Genomic DNA, 20,149 nt, shown 5'->3' on the forward strand with positions numbered 1-20,149 from the left:
CCTCTGCGCATAAATTTCGTAGCATTTAGTGTAGCAGCAAAGTAGATGAGATTTTCAAAATCTCATCCACTTGCTGTGGATCTAATCTGTTTAAAAACTATGTGGAAATTGACATGTGATGTGGAATAAAATTCCACAGCATGCCAATTTTAGCGCTGCAGAATTCACCTCTTCTCCATGAGGGGGCTGAATTCCGCATAGGAATACACAATAAAATCCGCACCAAATGTGCAGGTTTGGAGGCGGGCTTTTCACTGCTGATCTGCAGCAGAATGCCCGTTGCTGACATTCCACTGCAAATCAGCCCCCATGTAGCCCCAGGTGTCCTCCTACACACAGAAGTGGAGGCAACCTAAGATTCCAAATCTAAATGCAGTAGACTAGGTTATAATGTCAATGATAGGAACAAAGTGTGGATAATAAAGCTCTTTACGATGACATGCTCCAAAAATCTAGCAAAAAAGTTACAAGACCTACATGCAAATTTGCAAATAATACTGATATACACAATTAATAAGGCAAGTTGTATGGCATCTTGAAAAATAGCAGCATGGAGTTTAATGAGTAATAAGGTGCTGAGCTTAGTACGAAGAACCAGAAAAAATAAAACTGAAAGCCCATGTTAGACATGCAAACATATAGTACTGTAGCTAGAGGACATCCCTATGCATATCGCTGCTGGCCTCACTGAGCTTTGTCAGGGAAGTAAATGTCACAACACTATTTAGATGACGCGTTTCAGTGCCACAACAGCGCTTTTATCAGATACCCGTTGTCAGTTTGTCCGCTTTCCCTGGAGGGGCTGCAGATGCATTATTGTCTTCATACGGGTTGCACTGAGAGCACAACACATATAGGTGAACGCTGTTAATTTATTCTTTGCTGTTGGTCCTGCGTTATGGAACGCTTTTTTAAAAAAAACTTTGTACAACACTCCATTTCTCACTGTGTACACATGCATAAAAAGTTTAGAAGACCTGTGTGTCCTCACCCAAGAGTTTGGTGCATCTCTGCGACCATCACTGTGCATGCGCACAAGAAACCACAATGTCCAAACTACATTCAATTGAACTCAAGCTAGTTGCAATCCAATAGCGCATATAAGGAATAAGTGCTGCATAGTGTGAATATTCGAATGGGGATCACAGGAAAGTGTGGCACACCTATGACCTGACAAATAAATCATAATTAGAAATATTGCTTTTCATACGAGGGGCTGCTAAGTCTTTGGCTTTAAACAGAAACGAGATAGGAAGATGAAACTTTATTCCACATACTCCCCACTGATGTCAACACACTTCTTACATCGGTATTCCAAGTTTTATAAGCCTCGCAAAAAAACGTTTTCAGTTGTGCCTCAAACCAGTCATCCGTAGCAGCCATGGCATCAGAAATGGTGTAAAATTTGGTACCCTTGAGGTGTTTCTTCAGGTTTGGAAACAGATGATAGTGGGAGGGAGCTAGATCTGGTGAATAAGGTGGCGGTCGACCAGCTGGAAGCCTAGCTCCACCAGTTTTGCCATGGTCGCTTGTGAAGTGTGAGCAGGAACAAGATTGCCTTAAACAGCTTGCCTCGCCTTTTGGCCTTCAGAGCTGCCTTCAATTGGTCCAAAAGTTCAATGTAATACCTTGCATTGATGGTGGAACCATTTTGAAGGTAGTCCACTAGCAGCACGCCCTCCTTATCCCAGAACACAGACGCCATCACCTTAGTGGCTGATGTTTGCACCCTGAACTTCTTTAGGTGAGGAGAACCACTGTGCCTCCACTCTTTTGACTGCTCCTTGGTTTCAGGGTCATACAAATAGTGACCAGGGTCATCCATAGTGACCAGTCAATCCAAGAAGTTCTTATCAGTCTGGAAACGCTGACAAATGGATCGGGAAGTTTTCACTCGCATGCTTTTCTGATCTGTTGTCAAACATTTGGGGACCCACTTTGCAGATAGCTTCTTCATGTTCACATGTTCATGGATAATGACACAAACAAGTCCACGAGAAATCCCCATGATGACTGCTATTCCTTTAGCTGAAATTCGCCGATTCTCCAGTATGAGGTTGTGCACAGCGTCGACGATCTCCAGAACAACAACCTCTCTCGGTCGTCCAGGACATTCCTCATCATTGGTGCTGAAGTGGCCCGTTTTAAATTTGTCAACCCAGTTCTTCACTGTAGAATATGAAGGGCATTGATCCCCCAATGTCTGCGACATATCACCATGAATATCCTTTGCGGACTTTCCTTGCAGAAACAAGAATTTTATCACTCCTCTGCTCTCATTTGCTGTGATTATCGCCTAGATCACTGTTGCCATAAGCTACAAACACAAAATTTTGAAAACATATATTAGACACATAAGGCTTTCATGTGATGTAACATTCGTTACCATAGAAACAAAAAAAGAACACAAAGCCAAAGACTTATCAGCAGTCCCTCGTATAAACAGATATAAAAGTGTTCTTAAATACTCTTATAGATCAACCTGAAGAATATGAAAATATAACATAAGACATCAAACATACAGATGTCGCAAATACCCTCCCATGTACAGCAGAAAAAAATGAAAGTATCCTAAAATAGATGTAATGCACGAAGACAATTGTACTTATGTGATAAAAGAAAATATACAAATCCAGATCCAAACCAAGTATATCTTGAGGGTGCCTACCCACTAGCGATATTTTTTCTTGCGATGCAAGAGCGATGATTATGAAACCAATTAATTTCAATGGCTTCATACTCATTTGCAATTTTTACTCTCAAGTCCCGCAGCGCAGAGAAAAAATCTGCAATATGGCTCAGTGCTTTCAATGGGGCCGGCGGCAGCAGCACCATCACCAGCCCCATTAAAAACATAGAGAGTACATTGCGGACTTCTGCCACAGCTGTGACAGCTATGGCAGAGGATTCCTTCATCCCTGTGGGGAACGCAGGAATGAAGGAATCCTCTGCCACAGATATGGCAGAAGTCCGTGATGCTATCCCATTGCTTTCAATGGGACACTTACTGCTGCGGTCTTATTGAAAGCAGTGGGTTGCAGGCAATCCCTGCAGCGATGATTTTCGGGGAAGGGCTTGAAATATAAGCCCTTCCCTGAAAATCCTCCCTAGTTGTAAAAAAAAATATACTCACCTAGAAGAGCAGTTCAGCTGCTCTCTCCGGCATGGCAGTCTTCTTCTATGTTCTGGAGGCTGGGGATTGAAAAATCCCCACCCCCAGAAAGCAATGGTCTCATTGGATGAGCGCTTAACCAATCACAGGCAGCACTCAGTCATTAATTGAATTCATGAATGGCTGATCGCTGCCTGTGATTGGCTGAGTGCTTTGACCAATCACAGGCAGCACTCAGCTGCCATTCAATGGCTGAGCACTGCCTGTGATTGGATGAGTGCTCAGCCAATGAGACCAGCACTTTCTGGGGGCAGGGATTTTTCAATCCCCGGCCTCTAGAACACAAAAGAAGACTGTTGTGTCGGAGAGAAGAGCTGGTCAGCTCTTCTAGGTGAGTATAATTTTTTTTAACCTTTTTTTTACAGCTAGGGATGATTTTCAGGGAAGGGCTTATATTTCAAGCCCTTCCCTGAAAATCATCGCTGCGGGGGTTGCCCGCAACCCACCACTTTCAATGGGGCCGCAGCAGTGTTGACCCCATTGAAAGCAATAGGATAGCATCACAGACCTCTGCCACAGCTGTGACAGCTGCTGCCGGCCCCATTGAGAGGCACTGAGCGATATCAGAGTTTTCTCTGCATTGCAAGGCACTCACTCTCACATTGCTAGAAAAAATATCGCTAGTGGGTAGGCACCCTAAGGCCGATATTCTCATGCGAGTTTTGCATGTCGCAGACCTGCATGAACATAGATCCCATTATTTCCAAAAGGTCTATTTACACGGGCGATGCTGTGAGACGGGAAAATTGCAGCATGTCCAATTTTTGTGCGTGTTTCGCACAAGAATAGAACATGAAGATGTGTGGTTTCCAGCAAAGAACACGGACATGGTGTCAGTGTTCTGTGTGATGCAAGAATCTTGGGCTTGACTTGCTACCAGCCATGTAAATACGGCCTAAATGAGAACCAATATCCCCCCAGAAAAAAAAAATCGATATATAATCAACTGAAAGCACTCTGGTGTTGGCAGACCTAGTTGTTAAGGATGCCAACTAGCCTTCCAACAAAACACTAATGAAAAAAGCCTATAACACCATTTCATAAAGATGCATCGCACTAGAAATTTTAATAAGAACATAAGATTATATAAACATTATTGCAAAAAACAGACAATAGAGCCTATAAGAGTCCAAATATGGGAGTCCCAAAGGTAGACATAACTGCATAGTCAGCAGGCAGATGATTCACCTTCAATATTCATAACCTGATTATTCAATGGAGTTTATTCATCACAAGTCCTTGCTGTAAAGATAAGGGAATGCGAGTGTTGAATCAAGCAGTCGAGGACCAGGATCCCATGCCCTGAAAGACCTCCAGAATCCAGATACAAAAACCCCACTGAAGGGCAGAAGAAGGATAGAAACAACCTCAATAAAAACAAAAAATTAGTACGAGATAACCAGTAGGTATCATTTTTTTTCTGCAGAAAACGAATTTTAATACTCTTGAATTCACAACCATTGGCGCTTATTAGAATTTCAGATAATGAAAACAAGACTTCTTAGAAGAAAGGCGTCTACATGCATATGTCTTCATAAAGTCACCAGAACAGGAAAGGCAAAAAATCTGCTTTTAAACTGGAAATTTTTTTAAAAAGTAACAACTATAGAATGCAGGAATTACACACCTATAGATTTCCTGAAAGCAGACCGCATACTGATTGCATCTGTCTTGCCGAGCTGTTGACAGCTCTGTCCATCTTCTCATAAATTTGTGAAAAAACATTTTTAAAATGCATTAATATACACTAGATTGACGCGATGTTCACTATGCGGACATAAAATGTTTGGGAAAATTGGTTGTAAATGTTTTAAGAACAGTCGAGCCGAAGATTCTGCGTGAACTGTTGGAGTCAAAGTGTGGTGCAAGAAAAAGCCTGTAGGGTTTTTTAGATTAGATCACATTACTGTAATCTATTATTGGGGTAGTATATTACAGTGCAGTATATTAGAATATCTCATTGCGTATTATAGTATATTGTGTATATTACATTACACTATGATGTTATATAGTACTACTATGAAGTATTATCGTATGGACTTTACAGTATAACGTGTGGTATCTTATAACATGTCAGTATATTATATCTTAGTGTCAGGGGCGTACCTAAAGGCTCAGGGGCCCGGGTGCAAAAGTTCAGCTCGAGCAATCCCCCCGGCCCTTTTCCCCCTCGCCCCGTACCTATGCCTGAGGGCCAATGTCCACGTGCAGATTTTATTCATAAAATCTGTGCATGGCACCCGCGTGGGAGATCCATGCGTCTTACTGCCCACAGGGATGCAATAACATCGGTAGGGTAGCTAAAAGCATGCAGATGGGATTCCTTCCCGGAGTGCGGGTCACACGCAAAGGAAGAAATCGCAGCATGCTCCATTTTCCTGCGGAGATAGATAGATATAGATATGATAGAGATAGATAGTTAGTAGGATAGGAGATAGGTAGATAGATAGATAGATAAATATGAGACCAGGCATGATAGATAGACAGACACATAGAAAGACATACAGACAGGCAGACAAGCAGATGGATAGATAGATACATACCCTGGTGCCCAGACTACTTCTCTGGTAAGGAGAGCAGCTGTATACAGTGTTAGCAGGGGGGAAGCAGCAGGGAGATAACATCATCATCCCTGCTCCACTCGATGCCTTGCTGTGTTGTGCGCCTGTGAGTCTGTGTCTGTGTCTTCTCTGCTTATTCCCCCATCCCCCCTCCTCTTCCCCTCTTCTCTCACCAAGTCCTTCCTCCTCCCTTCTCCTACTCTCGTCTCTGGCTCGTGCTGTCGGCCGGACCGAACTAAGCACCAGGCCGCCGACAGTGCGAAGTGAAAGTGTATGGTGGAGGGCGGCCTCTAGGCCCCCTCAAGTGCAGGGGCCATTTTTGGGTACATATACTATACTGTAAAACTTTTATTATTTTTTTTATGATAACAGGGAGAGAAAAGGCATCAATTCTGCCATAGATTTTTTTGGGGGGGGTTTACAGCGTAAATGACACAATCCATTTTTTCTGCAGGCCAGTACGATTACAACGATATTAAAATTCTTATATTATTTTAGTTTTTTCCAGTTTTCTGCAATAAAAACCCTTTTTGGGAATTTTTTTTTCTAAATCACTGCATTCAAAGTCCTGTAACATTTTTTCATTTTTCTATGCACAGAGCTCTGTCAGGCTCTGTACATAGAACTCCTAACAGAGCTCTTATTTTTGGCGAAACGAGTTGTAGTTTTTATTGGTACTAGAGATGAGCGAGCACCAAAATGCTCGGGTGCTCGTTACTCGGGACGAAATTTTCGCGATGCTCGAGGGTTCGTTTCGAGTAACGAACCGCATTGAAGTCAATGGGCGACTCGAGCATTTTTGTATATCGCCGATGCTCGCTAAGGTTTCCATTTGTGAAAATCTGGGTAATTCAAGAAAGTGATGTAAACGACACAGCAACGGATAGGGCAGGCGAGGGGCTACATGTTGGGCTGCATCTCAAGTTCCCAGGTCCCACTAATAAGCCACAATAGCGGCAAGAGTGGGCCCCCCCCTCCCAACAACTTTTACTTCTGAAAAGCCCTCATTAGCAATGCATACCTTTGCTAAGCACCACACTACCTCCAACAAAGCACAATCACTGCCTGCATGACACTCCGCTGCCACTTCTCCTGGGTTACATGCTGCCCAACACCCCCCCCCCCCACACGACGCAGTGTCCACAGCGCACACCAAAGTGTCCCTGCGCAGCCTTCAGCTGCACTCATGCCACACCACCCTCATGTCTATTTATAAGTGCATCTGCCATGAGGAGGAACCGCAGGCACATACTGCAGAGGGTTGGCACGGCTAGGCAGCGACCCTCTTTAAAAGGGGCGAGGCGATAGCCCACAATGCTGTACAGAAGCAATGAGAAATATAATCCTGTGCCACCGCCATCAGGAGCTGCACACGTGGGCATAGCAATGGGGAACCTATGTGCCACACACTATTCATTCTGTCGAGGCGTCTGCATGCCCCAGTCAGACCGCGGTTTTTTATAAATAGTCACAGGCAGATACAACTCCGCAATGGGAATTCCGTGTGCACCCACAGCATGGGTGGCTCCCTGGAACCCACCGGCTGTACATAAATGTATCCCATTGCAGTGCACATCACAGCTGAGGTAACGTCCGATTAAATGCAGGTGGGCTTCGGCCCACACTGCATGTCTCAGTCAGACTGGGGTTCTTTAGAAGTGGACACATGCAGTTACAACTCCGTGTGGACCGACAGCATGGGTGGGTGCCAGGAAGCCACCGGCGGTACATAAATATATACCATTGCATTGCCCATCACAGCTGAGGTAATGTCATGTTTAGTGCAGGTGGGCTTCGGCCCACACTGCATGCCCCAGTCAGACTGGGGTTCTTTAGAAGTGGACACATTCAGTTACAACTCCCTGTGGACCCACAGCATGGGTGGCTCCCTGGAACCCACCGGCTGTACATACATGTATCCCATTGCAGTGCCCATCACAGCTGAGGTAACGTCCGATTAAATGCAGGTGGGCTTCGGCCCACACTGCATGCTCCAGTCAGACTGGGGTTCTTTAGAAGTGGACACATGCAGTTACAACTCCCTGTGGACCCACAGCATAGGTGGCTCCCTGGAACCCACCGGCGGTACATAAATATATCCCATTACAGTGCCCAGCACAGCTGATGTAACGTCAGCTTTAATGCAGGTCGGCAAAAAATTAATTGGATTACACTGTAGGCGAGGGCCCCAAAAAATTGGTGTACCAACCGTACTAATGTACGTCAGAAAAATTGCCCATGCCCAACCAAGAGGGCAGGTGAAACCCATTAATCGCTTTGGTTAATGTGGCTTAATTTGTAACTAGGCCTGGAGGCAGCCCAGTTAAAATAAAAATTGGTTCAGGTGAAAGTTTCAACGCTTTAATGAGCATTGAAACGTATAAAAATTGTTTACAAAAATTATATGACTGAGCCTTGTGGGCCTAAGAAAAATTGCCCGTTCGGCATGATTACGTCAGGTTTCAGGAGGAGGAGCAGGAGGAGGAGGATGAATATTATACACAGATTGATGAAGCTAAAAGGTCCACGTTTTTGATGGTGATAGAGAACAATGCTTCCATCCGCAGGTGCAGCCTACGTATTGTTTAGGTATCGCTGCTGTCCGCTGGTGGAGAAGAGAAGTCTGGGGAAATCCAGGCTTTGTTCATCTTGATGAGTGTAAGCCTGTCAGCACTGTCGGTTGACAGGCGGGTACGCTTATCTGTGATGATTCCCCCAGCCGCACTAAACACCCTCTCTGACAAGACGCTAGCCGCAGGACAAGCAAGCACCTCTAGGGCATACAGCGCGAGTTCAGGCCACGTGTCCAGCTTCGACACCCAGTAGTTGTAGGGGGCAGAGGAGTCACGGAGGACGGTCGTGCGATCAGCTACGTACTCCCTCACCATCCTTTTACAGTGCTCCCGCCGACTCAGCCTTGACTGGGGAGCGGTGACACAGTCTTGCTGGGGAGCCAGAAAGCTGTCAAAGGCCTTAGAGAGTGTTCCCCTGCCTGTGCTGTACATGCTGCCTGATCTCTGCGCCTCCCCTGCTACCTGGCCCTCGGAACTGCGCCTTCGGCCACTAGCGCTGTCGGATGGGAATTTTACCATCAGTTTGTCCGCCAGAGTCCTGTGGTATAGCATCACTCTCGAACCCCTTTCCTCTTCGGGTATGAGAGTGGAAAGGTTCTCCTTTTCCGTGGGTCGAGCAGTGTGTACACCCAGTAATCCGTAGTGGCCAGAATGCGTATAACGTGAGGGTCACGAGAAAGGCATCCTAACATGAAGTCAGCCATGTGTGCCAGGGTACCCGTACGCAACACATGGCTGTCCTCACTAGGAAGATCACTTTCAGGATTCTCCTCCTCCTCCTCAGGCCATACACGCTGAAAGGATGACAGGCAAGCAGCATGGGTACCCTCAGCAGTGGGCCAAGCTGTCTCTTCCCCCTCCACCTCATCCTCCTCATGCTCCTCCTCCTCCTCCTTAACGCGCTGAGATATAGACAGGAGGGTGCTCTGACTATCCAGCGACATACTGTCTTCCCCCGCCTCTGTTTCCGAGCGCAAAGCGTCTGCCTTTATGCATTGCAGGGAACTTCTCAAGAGGCATAGTAGAGGAATGGTGACGCTAATGATTGCAGCATCGCCGCTCACCATCTGGGTAGACTCCTCAAAGTTTCCAAGGACCTGGCAGATGTCTGCCAACCAGGCCCACTCTTCTGTAAAGAATTGAGGAGGCTGACTCCCACTGCGCCGCCCATGTTGGAGTTGGTATTCCACTATAGCTCTACGCTGCTCATAGGGCCTGGCCAACATGTGGAGCGTAGAGTTCCACCGTGTGGGCACGTCGCACAGCAGTCGGTGCACTGGCAGATGAAACCGATGTTGCAGGGTGCGCAGGGTGGCAGCGTCCGTGTGGGACTTGCGGAAATGTGCGCAGAGGCGGCGCACCTTTCCGAGCAGGTCTGACAAGCGTGGGTAGCTTTTCAGAAAGCGCTGAACCACCAAATTAAAGACGTGGGCCAGGCATGGCACGTGCGTGAGGCTGCCGAGCTGCAGAGCCGCCACCAGATTACGGCCGTTGTCACACACGACCATGCCCGGTTGGAGGCTCAGCGGCGCAAGCCAGCGGTCGGTCTGCTCTGTCAGACCCTGCAGCAGTTCGTGGGCCGTGTGCCTCTTCTCTCCTAACCTGAGTAGTTTCAGCACGGCCTGCTGACGCTTGCCCACCGCTGTGCTGCCACGACACGCGACACCGACTGCTGGCGACGTGCTGCTGCTGACACATCTTGATTGCGAGACAGAGGTTGCGTAGGAGGAGGAGGGTGGTTGAGTGGAGGAAGGATACACCGCCGCAGATACCACCACCGAGCTGGGGCCCGCAATTCTGGGGGTGGGTAGGACGTAAGCGGTCCCAGGCTCTGACTCTGTCCCAGCCTCCACTAAATTCACCCAATGTGCCGTCAGGGAGATATTGTGGCCCTGCCCGCCTGTGCTTGTCCACGTGTCCGTTGTTAAGTGGACCTTGCCAGTAACCGCGTTGGTGAGGGGGCGTACAATGTTGCGGGAGACGTGGTCGTGCAGGGCTGGGACGGCACATCGGGAAAAGTAGTGGCGACTGGGAACTGAGTAGCGCGGGGCCGCCGCCGCCATCATACCTTTGAAAGCCTCCGTTTCCACAACCCTATACGGCAGCATCTCCAGGCTGATAAATTTGGCTATGTGCACGTTTAACGCTTGAGCGTGCGGGTGCGTGGCGGCGTACTTGCGCTTGCGCTCCAACACTTGCGCTAGCGACGGCTGGACGGTGCGCTGAGAGACATTGGTGGATGGGGCCGAGCACAGCGGAGGTGAGGGTGTGGGTGCAGGCCAGGAGACGGTAGTGCCTGTGTCCTGAGGGGGGGGGGGGGGGGGTTGGATCTCAGTGGCAGGTTGGGGCACAGGGGGAGAGGCAGCGGTGCAAACCAGAGGCGGTGAACGGCCTTCGTCCCACCTTGTGGGGTGCTTGGCCATCATATGTCTGCGCATGCTGGTGGTGGTGGCTCCCCGGCTGATCTTGGCGCGACAAAGGTTGCACACCACTGTTCGTCGGTCGTCTGCACTCTCAGTGAAAAACTGCCAGACCTTTGAGCACCTCGGCCTCTGCAGGGTGGCATGGCGCGAGGGGGCGCTTTGGGAAACAGTTGGTGGATTATTCGGTCTGGCCCTGCCTCTACCCCTGGCCACCGCACTGCCTCTTCCAACCTGCCCTGCTGCTGCACTTGCCTCCCCCTCTGAAGACCTGTCCTCAGTAGGCGTAGCAAACCAGGTGGGGTCAGTCACCTCATCGTCCTGCTGCTCTTCCTCCGAATCCTCTGTGCGCTCCTCCCTCGGACTTACTCCAATTACTACTACCTGAGTGATAGACAACTGTGTCTCAGCATCATCGTCCTCCTCACCCAATGAAAGCTCTTGAGACAGTTGCCGGAAGTCCCCAGCCTCATCCCCCGGACCCCGGGAACTTTCCAAAGGTTGGGCATCGGTCACGACAAACTCCTCCAGTGGGACAGGATTCGGAACCATTGCTGCCAATTCTGGGCAGGGGCCCCAGAACAGTTCCTGGGAGTCTGCCTGCTCCTCAGAATGTGTCATTGTAATGGAGTGAGGAGGCTGGGAGGAAGGAGGAGCAGCAGCCAGAGGATTCAGAGTTGCAGCAGTGGACGGCGCAGAATTCTGGGTGGTCGATAGATTGCTGGATGCACTTTCTGCCATCCACGACAGGACCTGCTCACACTGCTCATTTTCTAATAAAGGTCTACCGCGTGGACCCTTTAATTGTGAGATGAATGTGGGGACGCCAGAAACGTGCCTCTCTCCTAATCCCGCAGCAGTCGGCTGCGATACATCTGGATCAGGAGCTCGGCCTGTGCCCACACCCTGACTTGGGCCTCCGCGTCCTCGCCCACGTCCACGTCCTCTAGGCCTACCCCTACCCCTCAGCATGCTGTATTACCAGTAATGCAGAAACAGAACGCTGTAATTAAATGTGTCGCTTATTGGCCTGTGATTGGAGGCTGACTTCCCTTACGGAACGCACAGCAGAGCCAGGAAACAATTTTGCGCACGCCTGTAGTGAGACGTAGGTGCATATGACTGAGCTAGTGGAATTCACAGCGCAGAAGCAGCCAAGTGGCCAGAGGCCAGTAGTAGGCCTTAAGTATTTTGCTTCTATTTTTTAAAAATGCTAAGCTGATACAGCAGACAGATACTGTAGGCAGTGTATAATATTATCTATACTCTTTCCCTCTGGCGGGATGACGGCGATCATGTAACAGAGACAGCAGATCCAGGAAACAATTTTGCGCAAGCCTGCTGTAACGCTTAGCTGCGTATTAATTAGGACTACTACCCCCAGCAGATAGATACTGTAGGCAGCGTATAATATTATGTATACTGTTTCCCTCTGGCGGGATGACAGCGCTGAAGTAACAGAGACAGCAGATCCAGGAAACAATTTTGCGCAAGCCTGCTGTAACGCTTAGCTGCGTATTAATGAGGACTACTACCCCCAGCAGATAGATACTGTAGGCAGCGTATAATATTATGTATACTCTTTCCCTCTGGCGGGATGACGGTGCTGATGTAACAGAGACAGCAGATCCAGGAAACTAATACGCAGCTAAGCGTTACAGCAGGCTTGTGCAAAATTGTTTCCTGGATCTGCTGTCTCTGTTACATCAGCACCGTCATCCCGCCAGAGGGAAACAATGACAGTTGGCTCCTGCTGCTGGATAGCGTGAGATCATAAGCGGGAAGTACCCCGCTGCCAGGATATAAACTTACTCCCTGGGGCGGGAAGGGGTTAAAGATGACACCCCTTAATTTAACCCCAGAGAGGAGGTTCCAGCCCTTTTTTAGCCTTAAAGGCCTGCTCCATCCCTGCAGTCCATGGCCGCTTCCTTATGTACTTTACGGCCTTTCAGTATATACACATAAAGAGCAGTTAGATTCTCCTCAGTATCTACATATAAAGGTGAGGTAGATTCTCCTCAGTATATGCACCCAGAGGTCAGTTAGATTGTTGTGCCAAATTTCACGCTTGTATAACACCAGGAACTTACATTACATAGGGGTGCACTCACTTTTGCAATTAGCATTGAATAATCGAGTTGTGACCCCTTTACTTTTCCTATTTAGGACCTATAAAATGCTCCTACCAAATTTCACACTTGTACAACACCGGGAGTTACATTACATAGGGGTGCACTTGCTTTTGCAATTAGCATTGAAAAAGCGAGTTGTGACCCCTTTACTTTTCCTATTTAGGACCCAAAGAATGGTCGTGCCACATTTCACACTTGTACGATATCAGGAAGTTACATTACATAGGGGTGCACTTACTTTTGCAATTAGCATTGAATAATCAAGTTGTGACCCCTTTACGATTCTTATTTAGGACCTAAAGAATGGTCGTGCCAAATCTCATGTTTATATGACACCAGGAAGTTAGAGAATTCGATTAGGTACATTACACAGGTGCCAACACTTTTGCATTCAGCATTGAAGAATCGAGTTGTGACCCCTCTACTTTTCCTATTTAGGACCTAAAGAAAGGTTGTGGCAAATTTCACGCTTATAGGACATTGGGAAGTTACATTACATAGGGAGGCACTTACTTTTGCAATTAGCATTGAATAATCAAGTTGTGACCCCTTTACTTTTCCTATTTAGGACCTAAAGAATGCTCCTGCCAAATTTCTTGTTTGTACAACGCCGGAAAGTTAGAGAATTAGTGGAGAGTCAGTGAGTGAGTGAGGGCTTTCACCTTTATGTATATAGATTGTATTGGATATTACATTACTGTAGTTATTACTGTTTTATAGGATCATAGAATGGTAGAGTTGGAGGGACCTCCAGGGGCATCTGGTCCAACCCCCTGCTCAGTGCAGGATTCACTAAATCATCCCAGACAGATATTTGTCCAGCCTTTGTTTGAACACTTCCATTGAAGGAGAACTCACCACCTCCCGTGGTAACCTGTTCCACTCATTGATCACCCTGACTGTCTGAAGGTTTATTACATGTTGGTATATTACACCACTTAGTATAGTATATGTTATTGTGGAGCCCCCAGTATATTTGGTGTATCCTGCGGTAATATCTTGTATCTCCGGTATACTCTACAGATTGGATCTTCTACAGAGTGGGAATACTGTCACTGAGCTATAGACCTCTATCATAGAATCATAAAATGGTATAGTTGGAAGGCACCTCCAGGGTCATTGGGTTCAACTCCCTGCTCATATATACCTGCATGTAGCAGAGCTAAGTGCATATACGTGCGTTTAGTAGAGCTAAGTGTGTATATCTGCGTGTAGCAGACTTGAGTGTGATGTCTCTTTTGTAGCTTGTTTGGTTGCCGCTGGGATCTTTTGTCACCTTATACAGTTTATTTCATAGCACTTGTCTTCCACGTTGATATGAATGTCAATGAGCAACGCTTTTGGCTGTTGGCTGAAGCACAAGAGCACGGCTAGACTTAAAGGAGATGTCCCGCGCCGAAACGGGTTTTTTTTTTTTTAAACCCCCCCCCCGTTCGGCGCGAGACAACCCCGATGCAGGGGTTAAAAAACCCACCCGCACAGCGCTTACCTGAATCCCGGCGGTCCGGCGTCTTCATACTCACCTGCTGAAGATGGCCGCCGGGATCCTCTGTCTTCATGGACCGCAGGGCTTCTCTGCGGTCCATTGCCGATTCCAGCCTCCTGATTGGCTGGAATCGGCACGTGACGGGGCGGAGCTACACGGAGCTACACGGAGCCCCATAGAGAAGAGGAGAAGACCCGGACTGCGCAAGCGCGGCTAATTTGGCCATCGGAGGCCGAAAATTAGTCGGCACCATGGAGACGAGGACGCTAGCAACGGAGCAGGTAAGTATAAAACTTTTTATAACTTCTGTATGGCTCATAATTAATGCACGATGTATATTACAAAGTGCATTATTATGGCCATACAGAAGTCTATAGACCCACTTGCTGCCTCGGGACATCTCCTTTAACATAGTAACTTTGACCTTGTTTGACAGGTCACTAAATGTATCAAACTCAAATTTTATGATTTTACGGCTGTGGTGAAGATGTCACAAATGACACCAAAATCATCAACCAAAAGTCTTCCAAAGGGGTCAACGTGTGGTGCAAAAAAGAACCTGCGAGCTTTTTTTTATATTAGATTCCCCTCAAAATTCACATTGACTTGCTGTGTCAATTTCAACTTTTTGTATCTCGGACTGTAGTGCAGATAGGTAATTTATTTTATCCCTGTTTTAAAACCAAGATTTTTTTTCTAAACAAGACCATAATCAAAAGCTCTATCTGCAATAGAGCCCAAGACATAAACTGTAGAAATACAATCGAGTAAGGTCTTTATTGAGAGCTATATGTACACTATGCTACCAAAAGTATTTGGACACCAGAGCAAGAATGTACAATCTTTGTAAAAAATAAAAAAAATCAAGCACCTAGAAGGAGTTGTCCTTGTGTTGAAAAACTCGGCATGCAGTTACATTTCAGGCAGATATGCAAATGATTAAAGTTGTGGTGTGATTAAAGAAGTATTCTTGTCACTTGAGGCCCTAAAAGTCGTTCCACCCTTGGCCTATAAAAAATGGCTCTCAGAGGTGTAGTCGCACTTTTTAAACTCTATGCTACTGTGCACGAGTTTGAAAAAAAAAACACAGGAAGATAGGTCCTGTCCTATCTTTCCCGCATGTAGCATTAACTTCATTTCCGGATGCCCACCTCCATTCATAGTAAACAGGCAGTCATATATAGCCGAATGACTGCCTGTTTACAAGGGCCGACAGTCACTTAGATTTTACACTGTAGGCAGTAAAGCATGGTTGTGCAAGAATCATAATATGGGGATGTTTCTCATACTATAGTGATGGGCCTATTTATTGCATATGAGGGATCATGGATTAGTTTGAGGAGATCATTTTGAAGAAATACCCTTGAAATGGACGTTTCAACACAACAATGACCCAAAGCAAACCAGGAGTCCAACAACATCTTTGTTACAGATGAACAGGATTGAGGTAATGGAGTGCTCACCACAATTCCCTGAACTCAATCCCAAAGAGAACTTGTGTGGTGACATACAAAAAGGCGGTTAATGAGGCAAAACCAAAAATGCAGAACTGTAGGATGTAGTATCATCTTCCTGGACTGGAATACCTGTTCTGTGTCTACCAACTTTTGGCACCTCTGATGTCAAGCAGTTCTTAGAAACAATGCTTATGCCACAAAATATTAGTTCAGTAATTTAAAGTAAAGTGAAATCTTAAACATTTTTTCAGTTTAAACATTACATTTTAGAGTTTTAATAGATAGACAGCTGCAACAATACCAGCTGTCACTCAGCTCCCCGAAGCCAAGGAGCAGCTGTCACTGACATTATCTCATATGGGGACGCTAGGTGACACAGGACTGACACAAGCAAGGCAGGGCCAACATGGAATGAAGTATAACGGGGGACTAGACGAAGGGAGAACAAGTGTGGGTGGCGAATTCTACAGAAAGTTGTCCATGGGGAATCATCACTGCAGTCTTGAACAGATGGAGAGGAACGGAAAAAGAGAACAAGTACGAACTTCTAAAACTTGACATTACGTCCTAAAAAGTCAGAGACGTGGCAGCTGCCGTGTATTACCCTTTATGGGGTCCTCACTGCCTATTACTGCCAAAGTGGTGCCATTAGAGCCATCCATAATCAATACCAGCAGCCTACCCAATAAGCAATACCTGTACCCACCACTAGGGGGACTCACTGTCTACCTATTCATACAACTTCTATACAGATCAGTGGAAAAAATATTCAATCTAGGGGAGAAATTAACCCCCTAGTGACCAAGCCTGTTTGCGCCTTAATGACCAGGCCAAATTTTGGAAATCTGACATGTGTACTTTAACATAGAATAGCTCCGTAAAGGTTTTGCATATCCAAGTGATTCTGACATTGTTTTTTCGCCACATGTTGTACTTCATTTAGGTGGTGAAATAGTCTAATATAATTTGTGTATATTTATTAAAAGTGCCAATATTGGGAAAATTGTGAAAAAAATATCGTTTTTTCCCATTTTCAATTGTAATATATCAAATATGTGCAAACATACTGTACAAACTTTTGCTAAGATATATATTTCCATCTATTTACTTTATTCTGAATGCACATTTGAAAAACTTTTATGTTTTTTTAACCATTTAGGAGACGTACAAATTTAACATTACTTTTCAGCATTTTGAGGAACACTTTTTTTTTCCTGCACCAAGCCAAGTTTGCAAAGGCTCATAAGTGTCAGAATAATAGATACCCCCACAAATGACCCTATTTTAAAAACCACACCCCTTAATGTATCCACTGAGGGGTGTCATGAGTATTTTGACCTCACAGTTTTTTTTCAGGAATTAATTCAATTTAGAGGAGAAAAATTAAAATTTCATATATTTTTTGCAAATATGTCATTTTAAAGACATTTGTTTTCTATAGTTTACATGAAAATGAGGATTTACATCCCAAAATAGATACCCCTGTCTGTCCTATGTTCAAAAATATACCCAATGTGGCTCTAATCTTATATCTGAGTGCACAACGGGGCCTAAAATGAAAGGAGTAGTCAGTGTCTTTCAGAACAAAAATTTTGCTTGAAGGTATTTTAGGCCCCATAGCACACATGTAGGGTTCTTGAGCGCCCAAAACCATAGAAAACTACCAAAAATGACCCCATTTTGAAAACTAGACCCCTTAATAAATTTATCTAGGGGTGTACTGCCCATTTTGACCCCACGGTTTTTGAATGAATTCAAGCAAAGCAAAAGGAAAAAATTGTGATTTTCGTTTTTTTGGCAATTCTGTCATTTTAAAAACAGCTTTTTTTGTACAGCACACATATAAATGAAGACTTGCACCCCAAAATGGATACCCCTGTTTGTCCTGTGCTCAGAGACATACCCATTGTGGCCCCAATCTTCTGTCTGGATGCACAACGGGGCCCAAAATGAAAGGAGTAATCGGTGGCTTTCAGAACATAGATTTTGCTTGAAGTCCTTTAAGGCCCCATAGCACACATGTAGAGTTCTTGAGCGCCTAAAACCATAGAAACCCCCCACAAATGACCCCATTTTGAAAACTAGACCCCTTACCGAATTTATCTAGGGGTGTACTGCCCATTTTGACCCCACGGTTATTGAATGAATTCAAGCAAAGCAAAAGGAAAAAATTGTGATTTTCGTTTTTTTGGCAATTCTGTCATTTTAAAAACACCTTTTTTTTTGTACAGCACACATACAAATGAAAACTTGCACCCCAAAATAGATACCCCTATTTGTGATGTTTTCACAAATATACCCATTGTGGCCCTAATCTTATGTACGCATGCACAACGGGTTCCAAAATGAAAGGAGTAATCGGTGGTTTTCAGAACATAGATTTTGCTTGAAGACCTTTTAGGTAACATAACACACTTGTAGAGTTCTTGAGCGCCCAAAACAATAGAGAACCCCCACAAATGACCCCATTCTGAAAACTAGACCCCTTAACGAATTTATCTAGGGGTATACTGCCCATTTTGATCCCACGGTTTTTGAATGAATTCAAGCAAAGCAAAAGGAAAAAATTGTGATTTTCGTTTTTTTGGCAATTGTCATTTTAAAAACAGCTTTTTTTGTACAGCACACATACAAATGAAAACTTGCACCCCAAAATGGATACCCCTGTTTGTGATGTTTTCACAAATATACCCATTGTGGCCCTAATCTTATGTACGCATGCACAACGGGTTCCAAAATGAAAGGAGTAATCGGTGGTTTTCAGAACATAGATTTTGCTTGAAGACCTTTTAGGCCCCATAACACACTTGTAGAGTTCTTGAGCGCCCAAAACAATAGAGAACCCCCACAAATGACCTCATTTGGAAAACTAGACCCCTTACCGAATTTATCTAGGGGTGTACTGTACATTTTAACCCTACAATTTTTGAATAGATCTAAGCAAAGCAGTAGGAAAAAATTACGATTTTCATTTTTTGGGCAATTGCGTCAATTTAAAAACAGGTTTTTTTTGTACAGCACACATATAAATGAAGACTTTCACCCCAAAATGGATACCCCTGTTTGTCCCGTGTTCAGAAACATACCCATTGTGGCCCTAATCTACTTACAGGACACATGGCTAGGCCTATAATGAAAGGAACACCCGTTGGATTTCAGGGTACAACTGAACAAATTCCAGGTCCCATCGCCCACTTATAGAGCCATTGAGCGGCTAAAACGATAAGGAACCCCCTCAAGAGACCCCATTTTGAAAACTAGACCCCTTAACGAATTCATCTAGGGTTATATTGCGTATTTTGATCCCACAGTATTTGACTGAATCTTATCAAAGCAGAAGGAAAAAAATACGATTTTCAATTTTTTTTGAGAATTTTTTTCAATTTAAAAACAGTTTTTTTTGTACAGTGTACATAGGAATCAAGACGTTCACCCCAAAATGGATACCCCCATTTGTCTCGAGTTCAGAAACATACCCATTGTGGCCCTAATCTACTTACAGGACCCATGGCTAGGCCTATAATGGAAGGAGCACCCGTTGGATTGCAGGCTACAACTGAATAAATTCCAGGCCCCATCGCCCACTTATAGAGCCATTGGGCGGCCAAAACGATAAGGAACCCCCTCAAATGACCCCATTTTGAAAACTAGACCCCTTAACGAATTCATCTAGGGGTGTACTGCGTATTTTGACTCCACAGTATTTGAATAAATCTAAGCAAAGCAGAAGGAAAAAATTACGATTTTCAATTTTTTGGCAATTTTTTCAATTTAAAAACAGGTTTTTTTGTACAGTGTACATAGGAATGAAGACCTTCACCCCAAAATGGATACCCCCGTTTGTCCCGAGTTCAGAAACATACCCATTGTGGCCCTAATCTACTTACAGGGCCCATGGCAAGGCCTATAATGGAAGGAGCACCCGTTGGATTGCAGGGCACAACTGAATAAATTCCAGGCCCCATTGCTCATTTGTACGGAAAAAAAATTGACTCCCTAAAAATATCCCCCCTCCGCACCCTTTTCAGCTTTCCCCAAATCTTAGATAAAAGTAATAATGTGAACTGTGTGGTATTTCCGAAGACAGGGGTTAATACGGAGGCTGGTTGGAATGGGCACATGGGGCAATAAAACCGGTATCCCCCTCCTCTCATGCTTTTTGGGGGTCATTTGTTGACCTCAGTGGCGAGTATGGGGTGTAAAAAGTGGCGCTCTGTGAGTCTCCGTAAGCTTGCGGAGGTGCGGCGGTCTCACACAGAAGGAGCTCAACAAGCTGCTCCTGGAACTGCAGGAAGGCAAGCGTTCCCGGGGCTTCTTGTAAAATACGTATTACAGGTAGCGGTCTGAA

This window comes from Eleutherodactylus coqui, chromosome 1 (genome assembly GCF_035609145.1).
Source record: "Eleutherodactylus coqui strain aEleCoq1 chromosome 1, aEleCoq1.hap1, whole genome shotgun sequence".
In the NCBI taxonomy this organism is placed as follows: domain Eukaryota; kingdom Metazoa; phylum Chordata; class Amphibia; order Anura; family Eleutherodactylidae; genus Eleutherodactylus; species Eleutherodactylus coqui.